This window comes from Neoarius graeffei, chromosome 15, assembly GCF_027579695.1.
Source record: "Neoarius graeffei isolate fNeoGra1 chromosome 15, fNeoGra1.pri, whole genome shotgun sequence".
In the NCBI taxonomy this organism is placed as follows: domain Eukaryota; kingdom Metazoa; phylum Chordata; class Actinopteri; order Siluriformes; family Ariidae; genus Neoarius; species Neoarius graeffei.
Window position 1 is genome coordinate 16,496,077 of NC_083583.1, and position 22,133 is coordinate 16,518,209.

The 22,133-nt window shown below is 42.3% G+C and overlaps 1 protein-coding gene across 4 annotated transcripts in view; it reads left to right on the top strand.

The window, feature by feature from the left end:
- Window positions 1–22,133, top strand: part of pacsin3 (protein kinase C and casein kinase substrate in neurons 3) — a 96,353-nt gene continuing 74,220 nt past the window's right edge. The window contains exons 1-2 of one of the 4 annotated variants that reach the window (XM_060940924.1): window positions 2–344; window positions 437–611. The gene's annotated coding sequence lies outside the window, so the exon portion shown is untranslated. Of the gene's footprint in view, window positions 612–22,133 lie in introns of all 4 variants that reach the window. The other 3 variants (XM_060940925.1, XM_060940927.1, XM_060940923.1) reach the window with 3 other exon arrangements.

The window sequence follows — 22,133 nt, forward strand, 5'->3', positions numbered from 1 at the left end:
GTCTGCCTGCTGATTCACTGCGAGTTTGTTGATAGTGGAGAGGAAAAACAGAGCATGCGCTTCTCTGGATAGATGTAGCGCCGCCGTCAATTAAAAAGAAACAAAGAAACAAAGCTGTGTGTGTGTGTAATTGGATCAATGGGGATAATGCTGAGCCACGTCGTCTAATTACATCAGAGGAGACTGCGGAGAAGACTGCAAGTCCGATCAGGCTTTATACTGACTATTTCTTTTGCTCTACGTGTGTGTGTGAGAGAGAGAGAGTCTCACGAGTGGAGTGGAGTGGAGTGGAGTGGAGTTTTCCCAGTGTGGATGATTCTGTGTCCTGGATCTCATCATTTCCAGTTGAGTTTTGTTACCATGGCAGAAAGGCAAGGCCCCTGAACGCTCTTAGAATCCTCACTGGGGTTTTTTCCCCTTTTTCTTTCTTTTGCAGATTGTGATTAATCGAAACGGATTATTATTCTTTTTTAAAATATTCATTGCTTTCCTGTAGACTGTAATAAAGCAATCCACGGTTGGCTTTCCTTCCTTCCTGATCTGATCTGATCTGATCTGATCTGATCTGATCTGATCTGGAGCTCAGCGTTTCCCTGACTGGGACCTTCCAAGTAAGTAGTCAGTTTGAATTAATATTCAGTATTTTCAGTATCTTCATCTTGGTCTCCCAGCCATTTAGATCATTGATTGATTGATTGATTGATTGATTGATGAGAACTGCAGCTTTCCCTCATAACCACCTCTGCAATGTCGCAGTTTCATGCACACTTCATTTCTCTTCTCTTCAATTCAATTCAATTCAATGGCGCAGCACTTTTCTGCTTGCACCAGAATGAAGAAAACAGAGAGAGAGAGAGAGAGTGTCAGTCAGTCCTGTTTTGTTTTTTGTTTTTTTTAAATCTCCTGACATGTATTATTCTGCATTATGAATTCCTCATCACGTCAATCAGGCTGCACATGTTCACCCTTATTCACTGCTGCATCAATAAGCACTCGTGCATAATAAACTCGTTTAAAGGCTTGTGCAATATACCGAGTCTGAAAGCTGCAATGTGCAAATCTTTCTACCTAAATCACTAAATGGTGTCTTTACAATCCTAGCCGGTCCAGATGTGTAGAATTGGGTGTTTTTGCTGAATCACAGTGCATGCAACTTTTTAATAATTTTGTTGAGATGATGTATCTGTGTGTGCAAACATGGGTGCTGAGGTAATGTGAAGCAATGCATTCTTCCTAATATGATCTACCTCATGATATATATTTAAAAAACAAACAACCACACACGTACTGGACAGTGAGGCTCCATCCATCCATCCATCCCCTACTGTTCTATAGAAACGAAGCCAAAATTCCTCCACCATGTTGGAGCCAGAGTCTGAACCTCTGTCAGTAGAGACGAGAATCAAAACCTATATTTACATGTCCATGTATTTTAACATTTGAAATTAATTCATTTAATCAGGTTAAATCGTTTGCATGGTACGCTTTTTTTTCTTCTTTTAACCCGTTTTGAAATTTCAATCAGTTTGGGCCTTTTTTTTATTATTATTATTATTATTATTATTGAGGTGTTTTATACAAAGCATAGGTGTACCTAGAACCTAACTCATTCAGTAGACCTGCCCCCTTCTCTCAATACCAAGATCCAGCTCATCACCAAGGTTGTCAGTCACTAAATTCCTGAGTGTACCCGTGTCTTCTTACGATATAGTAGATTATTCTACATACAGGACACTTTTTTGATAGAATAAAAACATGTGTGGGCGGCACGGTGGTGTAGTGGTTAGCGATGTCGCCTCACAGCAAGAAGGTCCGGGTTCGAGCCCCGTGGCCGGTGAGGGCCTTTCTGTGTGGAGTTTGCATGTTCTCCCCGTGTCCGTGTGGGTTTCCTCCGGGTGCTCCGGTTTCCCCCACAGTCCAAATGCAGGTTAGGTTAACTGGTGACTCTAAATTGACCGTAGGTGTGAATGTGAGTGTGAGTGGTTGTCTGTGTCTATGTGTCAGCCCTGTGATGACCTGGCGACTTGTCCAGGGTGTACCCCGCCTTTTGCCCGTAGTCAGCTGGGATAGGCTCCAGCTTGCCTGCGACCTTGTAGAACAGGATAAAGAGGTTAGAGATAATGAGATGAGATGAGATGAAAAACGTGTTCTATTCCCTTCTAGCAGGTTTCATTCATTTGGTTTGATAGCATGCAATATTGTTAGCATATCGCTTATCCTGCATGTATTACAGTGTCACTCTACCCAATGGAGAATGAGCGCTGAATATGGTTTGATATTGCTCGGTTGTCAAGACAACATGACGCCACATGCCGGAGCTGATGCGTATATTTGATGAGAGTTTTCTGCTGCGCATGCACAAAGCATTTCTTTGTTCGCGGGGAAAGAGACAGACGTGTTGAACACCCGAAAGGCTACTGAAATTTCATTAGATATTCTTCATGCCTGTTTACAAGAGAAAAACATACCAATGGACATTGAAAAACTGGAAAAGAGTGTGTATGTACAGTATAATAATAATGGCTGGTGTTTTTTCATGGTATATCAGATATATTCCATTCAGCTAGCATGATATTGAACAAGTTGAAAACAAGTTCAATATCATGCTAGCTGAAGGGAATATATGATATACTATGAAAAAAAAGCCAGCCAGTATTATTTAAATAATGTTTTTAAAAACTAATTGCTAGCAGAAAATAAAAAAAATTGTGCAGATATCAGCTTAAGGAAAACTAACTGTTCGAATTAGGCACTAGATGGAAAAACTGTTTAGAGGGGGGAGTGATTTAGAAAATACTCTGACGCAAATGGGGATGGGTGGTGCTAAGTATTATACTGCAGCCCGCCAGCAGGGGCACTAGACCTGTGGTTTCACTTTTTACTAATGTTGTGGGGTCCATGATATTTTTTTTATTTTTTTTAAACAGTCACTGGATATACCCATTGTGCAGCACTATTGTAGTCTTATTTGTCTGGCATGGTATAAAAATAAATAAGATACAATATCTCCTACTGTTAATTAAGTAGATGATTCCCACAAAACCCCATAAAAGTTCAAGTGCACAGAAAGCTGGGAGCACGAAATCAGGGTAAAGCCCGAAAAACAGAAGTGAACCTTATTTTGTCTTGAGACGAATGATGCGGATTGAAATGGAAGTTATTTTGACTCCCTTACATGCCTGTGGAGCTGCAAAGATCCACAATAGATATGGGAGTCTCTGTCCATAGGACCACTTCAAGCCATACTCTCCACAGAGCGGGGCTTTATGGAAGTGTCCAGAAAAAAGCCATTGCTTAAAGAAAAAAATAAGAAAACCCGTTTGGAGTTTGCCCAACAGCATGTGGCAGATTCCCCAAACACATGGAAGAAAATTCTGTGTTCAGATGAGACTAAGTTTGAATTTTTTGGCCATCATGGGAAATGCCATGTGTGGTGCAAACCCAACACCCTGAGAACACCATTCCTACAGTGAAGCATGGTGGTGGCAGCATCAAGCTGTGGGGATATTTTTCATCTGCAGGGACAGGAAAGCTGGTCAGGATTGAAAGAAAGATAGATGGCGCAAAATACAGGGCAATTCTGGAGGAAAACCTGTCTGAGTCGGCCAGAGGTTTGAGACTGGGATGAAGGTTCACGTTCCAGCAGGACAATGACCCTAAACATACTGCTAAAGCTACGCTGGAGTGGTTTAAAGGGAAACATTTAAATGTCTTGGAATGGCCTAATCAAAGCCCAGACCTCAATCCAATTGAGAATCTGTGGCCAACGCAACCCATCTAATGCCGCTTTTCCACTACAAACGCGGCTGAGCCGTGCCGTGCCAAGTCGAGCTGAGTCGAGCCGAGCGGGGCTGTTGGAGTTGCATTTCGACTACAACCGCGCTGAACCGTGCTGGCTGGAAGTGGGTGGACACATTGGGTGGAGTTAGCGAAAGTGGGTGGACGTCACGTGATGTCGTTAAGCAGCGCAAACAGTGACATCAGTGACAGTGGCGGAACAAGTCAGAGCCGGGCCGGGGGCGGGGCAAATGACCGGGCCCTTTATTAAAGCTTATCATAACATCATTTTAGGCTACAAAATGTCCGCAACTGCGGTGTTTACCAATTTCAACACTACCGGGTGCAACTATGTTATTTAGTACATCAAGTCCTTCAAACGAACATGTAACTCAGAAACAAAAAACATTAGGATACTGTACATGGCTCATAATAAAACATCAATAGCCTATACTGCGCACATTATTTGAAGGGCATACGAATGAGCGCTCAGAGTGGTGACAGGAAGAGTCAGAAATAAAAGGAGGGCGGTGCAAACCTCACTGAATGCACTGTGTTTACCAATTTCAACACTACGGGGTGCAACTATGTTATTTTGTACATTAAGTCCTTCAAACGAACATGTAACTCAGAAACAAAAAAACATTAGGCGACATACTGTACATGGCTCATAATAAAACATCAATAGCCTACTGCGCGCATTATTTGAAGGGCATACGGCAAGCCTTGCGCTCCGCGAACTCGTCCACGATGCTCTGTATGTCACTGATTCAGTGAGCTTTTCAGCGGTAGTCTCACGACCCGAATAGTAAACAATAAACATGGAGGACATGGAGTCGTTAGTGTTGCTGGTCTTGGTGCTGTGGCTTGTTGTCACCGACAACGCCAACAGATACTGGCAAGAGCGTATAGATGAGGTGAGGCGCATAAGGCTTCAGAAATTCTCGTAATTCATAATTATTCTCCTTCCGGGTTTGCGGTGTTTACAGATCCCAGCCTGCTCGCGGGGCGTGTGTGGGCATGTGAGGACACGCCTCCTCACCAATCAGTGCACAGGGGAGTGTCTGCTCACGCCCCCAACCTCAGTCGGCACGGTTTGGCTCGCTTCAGCCCCACTCCAAAACGGTGCGAGTTTTAGGGGCTAAGCAGGGCTGAAACGAGCTGAGTCGTGCTGGTTTTTGGTAGTCGAAACGCGAGCCGTGTCGGGCTGAAGTGAGCTGAAGTGAGCTGAAGTGAGCTGAAAAAGGGTAGTGGAAAAGGGCCATATCTTTGAGTTGGAGCAGTTTTGCTTTGAGGAATGGGCAATGATCCCAGTGGCTAGATATGCTAAGCTAATAGAGACATACCCCAAGAGACTTGCAGCAAAAGCTGGCTTTACAAAGTATTGACTGGGGGGGTGAATACCTATGCACACTCCAGATTTCTGTTTTTTCATTTTAATTATTGTGTCACAATAAAAAAAAATTTGCACCTTTAAAGTGGTAGACATGTTGTGTAAATCAAATGGTGCTAACCCCTAGCCTGGCAAGCCAGACTAAATGTGAATATTTAGTCTGGCCTCGGTCGTAGACATTTCCGAAGAGGGTGGGTAGGAACAACCCGCTGTCTTTCAAACTGTCTCTGTGCATATAGGCCAACGCTCTGACCAATCAGCGCAACTGTGACATAGTCAGAGCGACAGAAAGCAGTGGGGGAGGCCTTGAAATAAATAATTTTTCAAAATGCATATTAATTAATAAACAGGTTCTAGATATTAAGAAGTTTGGAGATAATGACTACAAGTTTGGAGTCTGTACCACATACTTAACATACACTTTTTTTTTCCAAGGGTTTGCTTAAACTGTTTTTGAGAGTTTTTATTTTTATTTAGTGGTGTTTGGTGAAATAATTTCCCTTAAATTTAAAATAACGGGAAAATAAGAAACAACAAAAAGTAATGTTTCAAAGCTGTTTATTAATTCTTCGTACTGCACAAACTTCCTTTTGGCTACGAGCGGAGCCAGCTGGTAGATCAGACTTTTGCCATAGCCGGTCGGCAAAACAGCGAAAACGTCCTTCTTGAAAAGGAATGAGCGGAGAGCCTCTTCCTGTTCATGTTTCAACGAAAAGTCCAAGTCTAATTCTTCTAAAACTGATTCCAAAGCCGAGTCAAACGTGCGCTGTTCACTAGCCATAGCCATCTTTCCTGTTGTTCTTTCTCCAGCGTCATGCAGCTTTGTCATCACTCCTGCAAAAGCCCGCACAAAGAATCCAAACAAAAACCTTGCGTTGTGATTGGCGAGCACGATTTGATGCCCGGGGTGTTTTGTTGATATGGTGCGAGGCTAGACCCACTCGTAGGCAAAAATATTTTTGGCCGCTAGGCGGGTGGGTCTAGTTTACTAGGCTCGCTAACCCCCCCCAAAATCCCTTTTAATTCCAGCTTATAATATGACAAAACAGGACAAACGCCAAGGGGATGAATACTTTTTCAAGACACTGTAGCTATGCACAGATCAACCATCCCAGCCTTTCTTTGTATGGCAGCATTTCTTTTATTCTTCTTAATTTATGGGTTTGTGTTGGCTTGTTTTCTTTACTTTTTAATGTTCTCTAATTCCAAGAATATAAAACGCTGATGTTGAAGGAATTCATAGCTTTACTCACCGACTACAATACCTGTTCATTAATAAAGTAAGAACCTGACCCATTATTAACCCAAGTAAGTGCACGTCGTAGCATTCCAGTTCCATGCTTCAGCATGGCTGGTGATCACACCAGACACGTACCGTACATGAGTCCAGATGAACCATGCCCGAGTCCACCTTTTAAAGCAGGTCAGGGAACAGTACACTGAACTATCCCCAAGTGCAGTACACGGTGACCTCACTAGTCAAATAAACTGGACTTTGGTGGTCAAACATGATCGGGTATCCTAACGAACTAACATGAAGTTTTGTTTTTTTTTTTTATAAAGACTCCAAATAAGCTATTTAGAACTTTGACAGTATATGCCATATATAAAAGTATATATGGAGCATGAGTAGGATACGAACGTTTTTCAAAATTTACAGGATTCTCATGAATACCAAATGTCTTATTCAAATGCTCATACAAATGATTTATGAATAATTCCCTTTGTACCCAGGTTGATAAACGAGGCCCAATGTGACAAGTGTCTACTGTTGAAATCCTTCAGTGGCTATTATTCACTTCCTGTTTCACCAGGGTATGAAAATGAGAAAAGCATAAATCAGGCAGTCATCTTTTGGCATGGTGAAGGCCTGTCATGAGTGTTAGTCAAAAGAGTTCCAGTCATTGGTTTACATATGGCAAGTGTTTGAGGCAAGAACACCCCTAAACCTGCTGCTAAACACTGCTGGGTAGAGAATAAGTTCTACACTGATCAGCAAGAACATTAAAACCACTGACAGGTCAAGTGAATAACATTGATTATCTCATCACAATGGCATCTGTCAAGGGGTGGGATATATTCGGTAGCAGTATATCTGTAATCTTGAAGTTAATGTGTTGGAAGCGGGAAAAATGGGCAAGCTTAAGGATCTGAGCGACTTTGACCTTTTGACAAGGGCCACATTGTGATGGTTAGATGACTGGGTCTGAGCATCTCCAAAATGGCATATCTTGTGGGGGTGTTCCCGGCATGCAGTGGTTAGTAGCTACCAAAAGTGATCCAAGGAAGGACAGCCAGTGAACCGGCGACAGGGTCATGGGTATCGAAGGTTCATTGATTAACATGGGTCACGAAGGCTAGCCCATATGGTCCAATCCCACAGAAGAGCTACTGTAGCACAAACTGGTGAAAAAGTTCATGCTGGCTAAAACAGAAAGGTGGCCCTTGTCAAAGTTGCTCAGATGCTTACGTTTGCCCATTTTTCCTGCTTCCACCACATCAACTTCAAGAGCTGATTGTTCTCTTGCTGCCTAATATATCCCATCCCTTGACTGGTGCTATTGTAATGAGATAATCAATGTTATTCACTTCACCTGTCAGTGGTCATAATGTTATTGCTGATTGGTGTATACCATAGTGCTGCTGAATTCTTGATACTGATGGTTGTTTTATTGATTGTTCAATCCATATATTCTCAAACACATGGTGTTATGTAGCAAAGAATACATGTATAAACGTTTATTTCTGGAAGGGTTTTCCAGTGTCAGGACTTAAGATGCACCAAGATAAAGATGCTCTTGGCGTTTTTCCACCATAGGAAAGTCTTCAGGACAGACGACTTCCAACAAGCCGAGTCCTATTAGCTTCAACAGAACTTAAGGAATGACTACTTTAGATTTGCTATAATATAAATGAGAACAGGAACTTGTTTCATGGATGTTCAACCTTAAACGTAACTATAAACGGATAAAGTTTATAGTGTTTTAATTTTTAAAAAATTGCAGTCGTTGTCATGGTTGTGGTTTAAGTGGCATCGAACACTTTAGGATGGGCTGTTATAGGACAATCAACTTCAGGGTGGATTATTTTCCGATAACAGCACTCCTTGTCAGGTTTTTAGTCACTACTTAGGATCCAAGCGTCGTCGTTGTTCGCCTGTCTCAGAATAATTTGTTTAAAACTCACCTTCCACGGAAACAGGTTCTTTTCAAAACATGTTACAAAGAAAGCCGTAACAACCGCCCAAGTAATTCAAACCTTCTGAGGTGAAACACGTTAACTGAAATTTTCAAAAGTGCCACTGAAACTGGATACTCCAGTTTCATAGGACCCAAATCAAACATTTAGTCATGTACAGTGTTCTCCACAATTATTGACACCCCTTGTACAGTTGTGTTTAGAAAAAAAAATCCACCTTTTGGTGAAGTCGCTTCATCTCGCACTGAAAAAATGAGAAATCCAACCTTTAATTGAAATCATATATTCAGAGAGAACCAAATCCCACATCAAGAAATATATTTTCAACAAAAACACGTCACTATTATTGGCACCCCTGGAAATAATAGTGAACGTAATGTAACTGAAGTACGGTTCCCATTTAAATTATACACTTTTGACTTGATTGGAGTGTGTAGGAACTTTCAAACTGTAATGCATGACTTCCTGATTAACTGGGGAACAAATATGAGGCGACACAGAGGCCAAGGTCCCTTAGTCATCCATCAACATGGGAAAGATAAGAGAACACAAACCAAATGAGGGAGAAGTGTGTTGACCTTCATAAGTCAGGGAATGGTGATTTTAAAAATGGCTACTTGCCTGAAAATGTCCGTTTCTACTGTTAGAACAATAATCTTTAAAAAAAAAAAAGTGGACATCAAATAGAACTGTTACAAACTTGCCTGGAAGAGGAGCCAAGTTTATTTTGCCCCCATGTACAGTGAGGAGGAGGGTAAGAGAGGCAAAAAAAAATCCCCCAAGGATCAGTGTTGGTGAATTACAAGAAAAAGTAAAATCTTAGACTTTCCAAGTCTCCAAAACCAAAATCAGATTCCACCTTCATGCCAACAGATTATTTGGAAGATCTGCCAGGAGAGAAAAGGCTTTTTTTTTTCTCAGTTAAGCACAAATGTAATCACCTGAAGTTTCCAAAACGCTACTAAAACTTTGACTGGAACCATGTTCTCTGGTCTGATGAAACTAAAATGGAGGTTTTGTGGCAATAAACACTCGAGGTGGGTTTGTTGTAAAAAGAAGGATGGCTATAATGAAAAGAACCCGATCCCAACTGTAAAATATGGTGGAAATTCTGTGATGTTTTGGGTCTGTTTTTCCTCCAGAAGCCCTGGAAACCTTGTTAGGGTCCATGGCATCACGGACTCCATGAAATACCAGGACATTTTAAATCAGAATCTAGCTGCCTCTGCCAGGAAACTAAAACTGGTTCGTCATTGGATCTTCCAGCAGGACGATGATCCAATGTCCAATTGAACACACAAATGGTTCACTGAGCACAGAATCAAGCTTCTGCCCTGGCCATCTGTTACCCCTTTTCCACCAAATCAGTTCCAGGGCTGGTTTGGGGTAGTCTGGCTAACGTGACTTCAAAGCTCTGCGAGCATTTGGTCTGGCAAAGATATTAAGTCCAACCGTTTCCCAAAGCGCATGGTTGACCCGCCTCCCTGAAATGCCTCCGTTTGCTACTGGTCGAAGCCAGAAAAGGCTGTGACGAAGCTTAAACCAATCACATCACTCTTTCCTCTGATGTATGTGACGTGACAGAAACTGCTTGAGTAACAGGAAGAAGATAAATACCTCCAGGGCTGCTCTTTGCTCCACTTTCAATGAGAACTTCCTGTTGAATGCTTTCAATACAGCATCTACCGCTGTGTCAAAGGCTTGCCACTGCTCCATGTTCGTAATGTTTCTAGTGAATGAAGCGCTTCCAGCATAGATTCTGTAAACAGTCTATGGTTTCCGGTCGCAGTTCTACTATGTCACTGCCTTGAACACGCCTCTACCCAGGGCCGTTGGAGATGCTCAAAGTTGATTGGCTCCCGATTTTTCGGGAGCTTGGAAGAGCTGGAGATAGCTTGCCTTGCCAGACTAAGCTCGCAACAGGCCCTCGTGTTGCGTCACACTTAGGATGGGCAGGCCCAGGCTAGGTTTGGGGCTGGTGCTGGTTCACAACTCGTTCAACTTGCGAGCCAGCTGAGAACCAGTTTGCTTTTCCATAGCTCACGGTGCTAAGGGGAGACATGTCAGTTACGTCGCTGTATACATCAGTTACGTCGCTACGTTTGCATAAACCTTGGTGCGAATATCGAAGCAAAAACAACATGGAAGAAGCAGCAGCAACAACAATAATAATAGGGGGTGTCGTGGCTCAGGTGGATAAGGTGCCATACTATAAATCCGGGGACCCAGGTTTGATTCTGGCCCGAGGTCATTTCCCAATCCCTCCCCGTCTCTCTCTCCTGCTCATTTCCTGTCTCTACACTGTCCTATCCAATAAAAAAAAGGTGAAAAAAAGCCCAAAAAAATCTTTAAAAAATAATAATAATGGATGACTTCACGTTTGTACAGCTGCTGCTTCTCATCGCTTAAAAATGGCGATCTTTCACGGTCTTGTTATTGTTGTTGGTCTTAACAACTCCGTCCCCCCGCTGACGTAAGCGGTTCTTTCCTCTGGCCCAGCAGAGAGTTGGCGCTAGCCTGGAACCGGTTTTTCTGGCCCCAGAGCCAGTTCTTTGTCAGTGGAAACAGAAAACCCGGTTCCAAACTAAGCACTGGCCCCGAACCAGCCCTGGAACTGCTTTGGTGGAAAAGGGGCATGTGTCCCCTGACCTGAACCCTATTGAAAAGCTGAAGACGAGAGGGCCTTGGACGCTGGACGATCTGGAGAGGTTGTATAAAGAGGAACGGTCTCTGATGCCCTGCTCTGTATCTCCAACCTTATAAAATGTTACAGGAGAGACTCGGTGCTGTTTTGCTGTCAAAGGGAGATTGTAGAAAGTATTAAACGCAGGGGTGCCAGTAATAGTAAACCACAGATGTGTTTGATATTGGTGGCGTTTTCTATTTGGACATTATTGAAGGAAACTTGATTCAAACTCCCAAGATTCTGTGGTGTTATAACATGGATGGCACCTGGTGATTTTTCTGAGACCTGTGAAGTAGGTCAAGTTCAAGTACAATTCTTTCTTAATGAGAGATGCATTCAAGAATAGCAGGTTGAATGGAGTAACAGGAAATTCCACTCTGCTGTTTTAGCTTGTATTTGGCTCCTTTTAACGCAGCAAACACAACACCTCCAACATTTACTGAAAAAAAAAAAAACGAACTATGTACATCAGAAAATTATGTTGAAGCACACACTGAGTGGATGTTATTTTCGATCATCATCTTGTCCTATTTTTCTTCCTGGAAAATTCAAAAGCGCTAAATTCAATTCCACTTTATAGCAAATTCCATATTACTAGCGTGTGTGTGTGTGTGTGTGTGAAATGAAAGTGGTGATCTGAAATTCCTCAGCATTAACGAATAAAGTACAGGTTTATTCTGGACACTATTTTTTTTTTTTTCTAGTGTAACCTTTCAAGGTAAAGCAAACCCTGCCCTTGGACTGTACCTGCTCGAGTTCTTGTCTTTTATAGGCGTTTCTTGCTACTGTTGTTCCGGTTGATGTTTTCCATGTACACTTAGTTGTTTCCTGGAAGAGCAACTTTGGTGAAATTCTTCAGAATTTCTTCTCCTAATATAGATTATGGTGTAAACTTCTTCCTTCAGCCCATAAGCTTGTTGGTTATCTACATTAGGTCGTTGTTATACAGTCCAGGGTTTCCCCTAAAACAAGGGTTTTCAAAGTGTGGGAGAGTCAGCCCCCCCCAGAGCGCAAATAAACAACAGCGCCCCCCCCTTACAATTTTTGTTGTTGCTATACTTGATGTTCCATTCGTATTTAAAAAAAAAAAAGGGTGTTGTACACAATTTTTTTTTCTTTTGCACATTTTAAACATCTGCACTTTTTGAAAACATCTTTTTTTTTACACATTTAAAACATCTGTGCTTTTTTTTTTTTTTTTAAAAACCATCTTGTCTCGTCTCGTCGTCTTCCGCTTTATCCGGGACCGGGTCGCGGAGGCAGCAGTCTAAGCAGGGAAGCCCAAACTTCCCTTTCCCCAGACACCTCGGCCAGCTCCTTGGGAAGAACACCGAGGCATTCCCAGGCCAGCCGAGAGACATAGTCCCTCCAGCGTGTCCTGGGTCTTCCCCGGGGCCTCCTCCCGGGGGGACATGCCTGGAACACCTCCCCAGGGAGGCATCCAGGAGGCATCCGAAAAAGATGCCCGAGCCATCTCAGCTGATTCCTCTCGATGTGGAGGAGCAGCGGCTCTACTCCGAGCTCCTCCCGAGTGACTGTGCGTCTCACCCTATCTCTAAGGGAGCGCCCAGCCACCCTACGAAGGAAACTCATTTTGGCCGCTTGTATCCGCGATCTTGTTCTTTCGGTCATTACCCAAAGCTCATGACCATAGGTGAGAGTCGGAACGTAGATCGACTGGTAAATTGAGAGCTTCGCCTTTTGGCTCAGCTCCTTCTTCACCACGATGGACCGGTAAAGCGACCACATCACTGCGGAGGCTGCACCAATCCGCCTGTCGATCTCGCGCTCCATCCTTCCCTCACTCGTGAACAAGATCCCGAGATACTTAAACTCCTCCACTTGTTTTACACATTTTAAACATCTCGTAGCATCGTTAGCTAGCACCTCTTGGCGGACAACACACTGTGGCAGTGGAGCATCTTCAGATCCAGTCCATGAAAATCCAAACTTTAAATAATCGTGGTCATACTTCCTTCTTTTGTTGCTTGGCCCAGACTCTGTCTCCTCACTCACTGTAGCTTTAGGTACTAAAAATCGATCCATTTTGTCTGTGGTAAAGGCTAGCTGAAGTTTGCTAAATGTCCACAATTGTAACTTATTCTGGTTTATTTTTCCTCATGTTGTGCCCCCCGAAGAACTCTGGCGCCCCCTAGGGGAGGCGCGCCCCACACTTTGAAAAGCCCTGCCCTAAAAAACCCCAGAAAGAGTAGTGCGCCCCCCCAGCGCAGTGAGGTGCAAAGAGCGTAAACTAGGGGGGTCCAAATATAAGGGTTAATTTCATGGCTTCTGGTGACATCTCGAGCTGATTTTTACCAGTACAGGTTGGGGAAAAGGCTATATTTTACTGAATTCCCACCATAAAAACAGAAAAAAAACCCCAAATACAGTACCCACTTGCATCTCACAAGCAGTGTACTGTAATAAAATATGTCCAAAGCCCATATCCAGATATATGCATTTGTGATGATGTCACGTAAATGCGACCATGATGCTGTGACCTTTTCATTTTGCTTTGTTTGTGGAACAACATAATCTAACAGATTTGCCAACGCAATCGGGAACAGTTCAAGTAGGAGCCGTGCATCCTGGGACGCATTAAAATTCTGAACATGCATTTTTGTGCATAAAAATGCACGATTTCTGCGTTAACGCGATCCCTGGTAGGCCTGAATTGTAAGCGTCACGGCGGCAGTTTAATGGGTAGCGGCATGTCACTAAGCGTATCGGTCAATAAATTAAGCATAGCATGCTAGCTAGGCTATGATGCTTTAGGGGAAACCCTGCAGTACATACAATTATAGCAGCTACCAGTTTTCCATTAGGTTTGAAAAGGTTTGGGAATCGAAACTCTGTCCCAAATTAGAACCAAATCCAAAAATGCCAAGTACTGGGTACCTGTAGTAGTAATAATATAATAATAAATCAGTTAATTTCAGTTCTGCTTATCAGTTCCCTAACCACGAGTTGGCCTAGTGGGTAGCGTGTCCGCCTCTCGATCGGGAGATCGCGAGTTCTACTCACGGTCGGGTCATACCAAAGACCATCATAAAAATGGTACCTACTGCCGTCTGGCAAGGCACGCTGCAATACAGATGCGAGTGGGGAGTCAAACTTTTGCGGTTACAAGAGGACTAGCCCCCCGCTGTAACCCTAGCTATATAATAGGCGAGAGGCCGAGGGCTACGGAAACTGAGATCGATGACGCCCTTTGCGCCACATGGCGTGGGAAGGATTTTTTGATTATCAGTTCCCAAACATGATAACCCTTTATTTTTGCAAACAAAGGTTACATTTCTATAAGAACTTTGGCTATGTAGCTATTTGCAAGGACCTGTCTATGTAACTATGTCACGCATCAACATTACAGCGTATCGATTCGTTTACATACAGGCTAGCATGCATGGCTAACGTCACAACAGTGAGAATGTTCAGTTAACGCTTAGATAATTTTATGATCTAAGCATCTGATCTCTTAACCATTTTGGAGTCGAAAAGCAGAATCAGAATCGATAAAATTCAAACGATAGTCAACCCTAGTTTTCGGTTCGAGCTCACATTACCATTTGTCCAGTAATAGAAAGGGTGTGGAGCTGATTGGGATTATTCAGTGGAGAGCTTAAAGCATTCAGATCCAAGTTGATTAACAGGAAACAGATGATGTTCTGCTAAACGGAGATGAAGATCATCTGATCAAAGTGAAACAATAACCTGTGGGACATTTTTTTGCTTAATTCAAGATGATCATAGCTGCTTATTGGGTGGGTGATGGGACAAAAAATATCATGAGAACTGAAGACATTTCTGGACTATATGATATGTATCAGAATATTTTAGGTTTACTAACAAACTGCCAGCAAACAATGGTGTTGCAATAAAAAAAAAAAGTTCAGTTATTAGTTCATCCGGCCAACAGGCGATCCCATCATGTGTTGTCCGGCGTCGTCCACATTTCATGAAAATTGCTTCTTCTCCTGCTCTTCTTCACCGATTTTTATTCTTTTTGGCAGGAAGGTAGGTCTGCCTGGGGTGCATATAGCTTCTACTCAAATTTGCATAATTGCAACTAATAATGAAGATATGGCGTAATTAAGCCCCAACAAGCAGTTTCCACACACATCGCTTCTTCTGCCTCAATTCTTCACTGATTCTTTCTGGTATGGATGTAGGGGCACCTAGGGTACATATAACTTCTACCCAGATTTGCTTAATTACAATTGTTAATGAGGTTATGGACTGACTAAGCCTTAATGAGCAGTTCACCAAAAATCGCTTCTTCTCGGTCAATTCCTTGCCGTTTTGGATTCGTTACAGCAAATAAGTAGGTATTCCTAGGGTGTATATAGCTTGTGTATAGAGTATATACCGTAGCTTGCAACATTTATTGCGCAAGGTGGCCCACTTTAGATCATTCCTTCTGGACGAGACGGGGCCGGAGTGAGCCACACCGTCACTGACGGTCTCGTTATTTATTTAACGTCTTCACAAATAGGTTTTATAAAAGTTTTTTTGGGGTTCTAAAAGCTGATTGGCTGAGCCGTGTTCGAAGCCGTTGTAAAACCTTCAATATACGCGTGTCGACATTACGTATGCTGGTAATAATAGTTATTTTGAGAATACTAGATTTTATCATTGTTCTAAATTACGCCAGTGTTTCATTTTATAAGTACCACGCCCAACACCATTAAAATGACAAACATGCCCACTTTGACTTATTTTAACATTGAAAAGGAGGGAAAATATCAACAAAAACTCATAATTTTAAAGATCAAAATCCAAACATCATCAAATCTGCTGCTTTCATTCAGTTTGCCATCTCAGAAAACAACATGGATCAATATTTAAATAATATTGGCTGGCTTTATTTCGTGGTATATCAGATATATTCCATTCAGCTAGCATGATACTGAACGAGTCGGAGATGAGTAGCTGAATGGCATATATCTGATAGACCATGAAAAAAAGCCAGCCAATATTATTATTATTATTTTTATTATACATGTACAGTCCTTTTGGATATTTGATGCATCTTTCTCTTTCAAAATTCTCTCAATATCTTCCGTACTTAATGAAGCAAACCTGGCGGCCATGTTTGTTTGCAAATTGTCACAGCCGCTTGCTAGCGCGGAAGGTTTACATCTCCGATCTGTGACGTCATGTTGTCTTGACAACCATGCAATATCGTAAACCATATTCAACGCTCATTCTCCATTGGGTAGAGTGACGTAATGCACGTACTGTAGGATAAGTGATATGATAATATTGCACGCTATCGAACCAAATGAATGAAACCCACTAGAAGGGAATAGAACACATGTTTTTATTCCATCGAAAAAGTGTCCTGTATGTATAATAATATCGTATTGCCCAACCCGAGCTGCTCTTCCCCTAAAGTATTCGATGTGTATTCTATGGAGTGACTTTGATTCATTTGTTGTGCAACTCGAAGACAAATTGCAGAGTTTGCTACTGTATTCTCCATACCCACCATTTTTTCGTATCTACTTGTTATCCATGGAGCAGCCACAAATGTCAAAGAGCTCAGTGTTTGGCCTCTGGAACCACTCGGTATACCCTTCTCTCGAAAGCTCAGTGGCCTTTGAGTCCCATTTTAGGCATGTCAAAAACAAACGGGCTTTTGTTCCACGCCCAATGTCCTGCCATCAGCACAGTGTACACCAGAGACACAAGCATGAGCTCTCTGGCTTCTGCTAGCAACAGCTTGGAAATGGAGATATGACTATATAACATCGTAATGCTGATAAATTACATCATAATACACATTTCTGATTATCATGACTCTCTATTGTCATGCTTTGTAATAAGTAGTTGATTGAAAGTCAAAATATGTCAGTTGAATTCTCGATTATTGCCCCTTTTCCACCAAAGCAGTTCCAGGGCTGGTTCGGGGCCAGTGCTTAGTTTGGAACCGGGTTTTCTGTTTCCACTGACAAGGAACTGGTTCTGGGGCCAGAAAAACCGGTTCCAGGCTAGCACCAACTCTCTGCTGGGCCAGAGGAAAGAACCGCTTACATCAGCAGGGGGGGCGGGGTTGTTAAGACCAACAACAATAGCAAGACCGTGAAAGATCGCCATTTTTAAGCGACGAGAAGCAGCAGCTGTACAAACGCAAAGTCATTTATTATTGTTGTTGTTGCTGCTGCTTCTTCCGCGTTGTTTTTGCTTTGATATTCGCGCCAAGGTTTATGCAAACGTAGCGACGTAACTGACGTAAACAGCAATATAATGACGTATACAACGATGTAACTGACACATACAGCGACATAATGACGTGTCTTCTCTTAGCACCGCGAGCGATGGAAAAGCAAGCTGGTTCTCAGCTGGCTCGCAAGTTGAACGAGTTGTGAACCAGCACCAGCACTGGCCCCGAACCAGCCCTGGAACTGATTTGATGGAAAAGGGGTATCTGATGTTTATATTAACGCACTTATGCTAATAAGCTATTGTTGCTATAGTAACAGTTCATTCACAAAGACTTGTATGGCCAAGATTATTCAAATAATCTAAGCTGAATAATAATCAGATTTGGTATAAATATACAGATGATTTATAGAAAATTGTGCACGCTGATTGGTCGAGAAATTCCGACTATTTCTCGATAATCACCTCGAGCGACTCGGCAAAATGGCGGCCAATCGCTTGTCAAGTGAGGAATTACAAATTACGAAAGAAAATGCTCTTCCTAAAAGCACTAAAGATGCTTTAAAGTTTGGTCTAAAACTATTCAAAGGTAAGGTGGGATTGTGATTTATTTTATCTATTTCAAAACAAAGTATTTTATGTGACTCAGAACAGATAAGTGGGCGGCACGGTGGTGTAGTGGTTAGCGCTGTCGCCTCACAGCAAGAAGGTTCTGGGTTTGAGCCCCGTGGCCGGCGAGAGCCTTTCTGTGCGGAGTTTGCATGTTCTCCCCGTGTCCGCGTGGGTTTCCTCCGGGTGCTCCGGTTTCCCCCACAGTCCAAAGACATGCAGGTTAGGTTAACTGGTGACTCTAAATTGACCGTAGGTGTGAATGTGAGTGTGAATGGTTGTCTGTGTCTATGTGTCAGCCCTGTGATGACCTGGCGACTTGTCCAGGGTGTACCCCGCCTTTCGCCCGTAGTCAGCTGGGATAGGCTCCAGCTTGCCTGCGACCCTGTAGAAGGATAAAGCGGCTAGAGATGATGAGATGAGAACAGATAAGTGACAAGTCTGCGCCGTGCCGTTATTACGTTTGCATGCCGCTTTTGAAATCTGAAATGAATTATTTTTAATACAATTTTTTAAAATAATCACCTGTGTATTTATACTAAAACAATTATCTACCTTGGGCTCGGTGAATATCGGTGATTATTATACATACAGGATGCTTTTTCGATGGAATAAAAACATGTATTCTAGTCCCTTCTAGCAGGTTTCATTCATTTGGTTCAATAGCATGCAATATTGTTAGCATATCACTTGTCCTACCTGTATTACATCACTCTACCCAATGGGGAGTGAGCGTTGAATACGGCTTACGATATTGCATGGTTGCCAAGACAGCATGATGTCACACGTCAGAGACGTAAAACTAATGTGGTAGCGAGCGAATGTGACAATTTGTAAACAAACATGGCCACCAGGTTTGCTTCATTAAATACAGAAGATTTTGAGAGAATTTTGAAAAAGACGCGTTGAATGTATATGTAGTAGTAGTAGTAGTAGTAATAATAATGGCTGCCTTTTTGTTCGTGGTATATTAGATATATTCCATTCAGCTCCTCATCTGCGACTTGCCCAATATCATGCTGGCTGAATGGAATATATCTGATATACCACGAACAAAAAAGCAGTCAATATTATTATTATTATTATTATTATTATTATTATTATTATACATTTAATGGAACAATTATAGATTTTACAAAAAGTGAAGAACAGGGGTGTAACTTACCAATATTGAATGCTGATTCTGATCGAATGTAATTCAATGTTCCATCAATCCAATGTACTGTACAAAGTCAAAGTTCTAACAATAAAAGCCTAGGTCACAACCGGATGTATGATTTTTTTTGGCCGTGCGATTTTTGGCGTTTCCCAAATCGCTGCTTTTTTTTTTTTTTGTTCATGGAAAAAGACGCACGTTGGCCGTAAGTTTGTCTTGCAACCTGAAAAAAACGTAAGCGCCCGTAGAGTTTGTTTGACATGACAAAGAACCTCTGCGGCCAGTCTACGGCTCGAAAATCAGCACGTCACACGCGCACCCTCCGTGCGTTTCTTGCGTTTTTTGCACGTAGACCGGCCGTAGGAGCACATACGGCCGGTTGTGACTGAGGCATGGTACAAGTCCAAAAAGCCTGAACAACAACCCAACTTGTATCTAGGCTGACAGTTCAAGTTCAAAGTTACTTTTGGTCGTAGTTGATTGTTACATTGCAGTTGTTCACTCAGCAAAGCCCTTTTGTTTTGAAGTCCACAAGTGAAGTCCTCTTGTAAAAGTCTCCATCACTTTTCCTCACCTCTAAGTAGAACTTTAGATTTCCGCAATTGCTCTCTTTTCCAGTCTTTCCCATATATTTCATGCAGAAGATTAAACGTGTGAAGAATATCCAGTGAAGTTTTGGTAGCCTTTCAAGTGTTCAGCGCATCTTTCTCTTTAAATCTTCAACTTTTAATGAAGCAAACCTCGCAGCCATGTTTGTGAACAAACTGTCACGGTCAGTCACTAGCGCAGAAGTTTTACATCTCCGACGTGTCTCTTTTCCAGCTTTTCGGTGTCCGTTGGTATGTTTTTCTCTTGTAAATATGCGTGAAGACTATATAATGACGTTTTGGTAGCCTTTCGGGTGTTCAGTGTGTCTTTAGTTTTGGTTTATTTATTTAGTGCTTAAACTGAGCACTGAATTAACCCCTTCTTCTCTCTGTCCCGGCTGACAAAGAAATGATTGTGCGCATGCGCAACAGAAAAGTTTTGTCATTGGATCTTTGCATGTGATGTCATGTTGTCTTGACAACATGCAATATTATAACAATATTGTACGCTCATTCTCCATTGGGGAGAGTGGCGTACAGTAATACATGGAGGATAAGCGATATGTATTTACACCGTCGTTACTATTGCATGGCATCAGTAAACCCGCTAGAAGGGAATAGAATACATGTTTTTATTCCATGGAAAAAGTGGCCCGTATGTATAATAATCACCGATGTTCACTTCGTCGTCAGCAAATAATTGTTAAATAAAAATATGTTGGTTAGTTTTTTTTTTTCTTTTTTATCAGACATCTAGTTCTTGGGTTTGTTTACCTGAAGAACTAGATGTCTGATAAAGAACTAGAAGAACTAGATGTCTGATAAAAAAGAAAAAAAAACTAACTATATTTAATATAAGACATAATGAACGTAATCGATAGAAAAATATGTTGGTATTCACCAACGAAAAATATATAATCGTTCATATTGTGAAACTTCCTGGAAGGAGATTTTCATGCCATTTTTATGAAAGGAGTCTCCAGTGTCCATGTTTTGTGACATTCGGAATCAGCTGAGTTTTCTGATATGGGAGAATCTCCTATTATGAAGAGAGAAAAAAACGACACTGTTGAGGGAACAAGTGTTTTATAGCTGTTATAACGCAAGTGATAACAGGAAGTAATTTGTTTCATGGACCACGTTAAACGTAGCTCGAAATCCTTGCTGTGGTCAAAATGGAATAAAACACTTCAAATCAAATCAAGTTTATTTGTATAGCGCTTTTAACAATAAACATTGTCGCAAAGCAGCTTTACAGAATTTGAACGACTTAAAACATGAGCTAATTTTATCCCTAATCTATCCCCAATGAGCAAGCCTGTGGCGACGGTGGCAAGGAAAAACTCCCTCAGACGACATGAGGAAGAAACCTCGAGAGGAACCAGACTCAAAAGGGAACCCATCCTCATTTGGGCAACAACAGACAGCCTGACTATAATATTAACAGTTTTAACAGGTATAACCCTCAACTGTCCTCATGGGGCCGTCCTTCACAGGAGCGGTGCGATAAAACTCCGACCAGACACAGGGCACCAGGATGGATCAAGCAGGTCCGAGGGGCAGAAGAGGCCAGCATCTCAATCCCAGGACCAACATGTAACTCAGAGGGACAGATTGGGGGGGAGAGAGAGAGAGAAAGAAAACACAGGTTGTTAGGTATGCCCTAAAAATGACAAGTATTAAATCTGTGTGGTAGGCTCGCAGAGACGAGAGTCTTTACATCAGGCATAACACACAACAATGGCATGTTAATATGGTAAAATATATCATGACCTGCTCTGGCTGGATGCTTGATTGGGTGATGGGAGCACACTCCTCAGCAATGATGAGATGCAGATGGGACCCTTAGGGCTGGCCAAGACAATTCAGTTACATTTCACCGGGTCTGGGACATGCGACAGAATGTCTGACGGCCGATTCCCTGCAGGCTACGATAGCCAGTCGAGGTCTCCACCCTCTCCACCAAAAGATTTCCTGTTGACTGCATGTAACTCAGAGGGACAGATTTGGGGTGGGGGGGAAGGAAAGAAAACACAGGTGGTTAGGTATGCCCAATGTCACCTGAATAAGTAGGAGCAGTATACATATTGCACCGAGTACAAGCAGGGACTCCGGCAACTATCTATGACAGCATAACTAAAAGGAGAGAGCCAGAAGGTAACACAGGCATGGATGTGAATCTTTTCATCATGGCACACCTTCAGCCTGTTCAGTGTGCTGAGTGCAGGATGTTTAGTCATTCTTCCTCCGTCACTAGCGATAGCTCTATTAGCTTTAGGATGAAGGATGGACTTCAGGATGTGCTGTTCTCAGAAAATAAACAACTTTGTTTATGGGTGGTAACAGTAACGCTGCTTAGCCTTCAGCCTTGTCATGCCACTCCGTCGTTAGTTTTATGTTATAACGGCACGCCTCCTGAATGTTTTATTATTCAGAAAGCAACTGTTTCAGCGTAACTTTTGCAAACCTTCGATACCTTTATCGCACTAAGGTTTGCTTTTAGGTTGTCAAACCTCAATTATATGATGGGTGTTACTTCATTGGGCCCAACCCTCAACTAAAAAC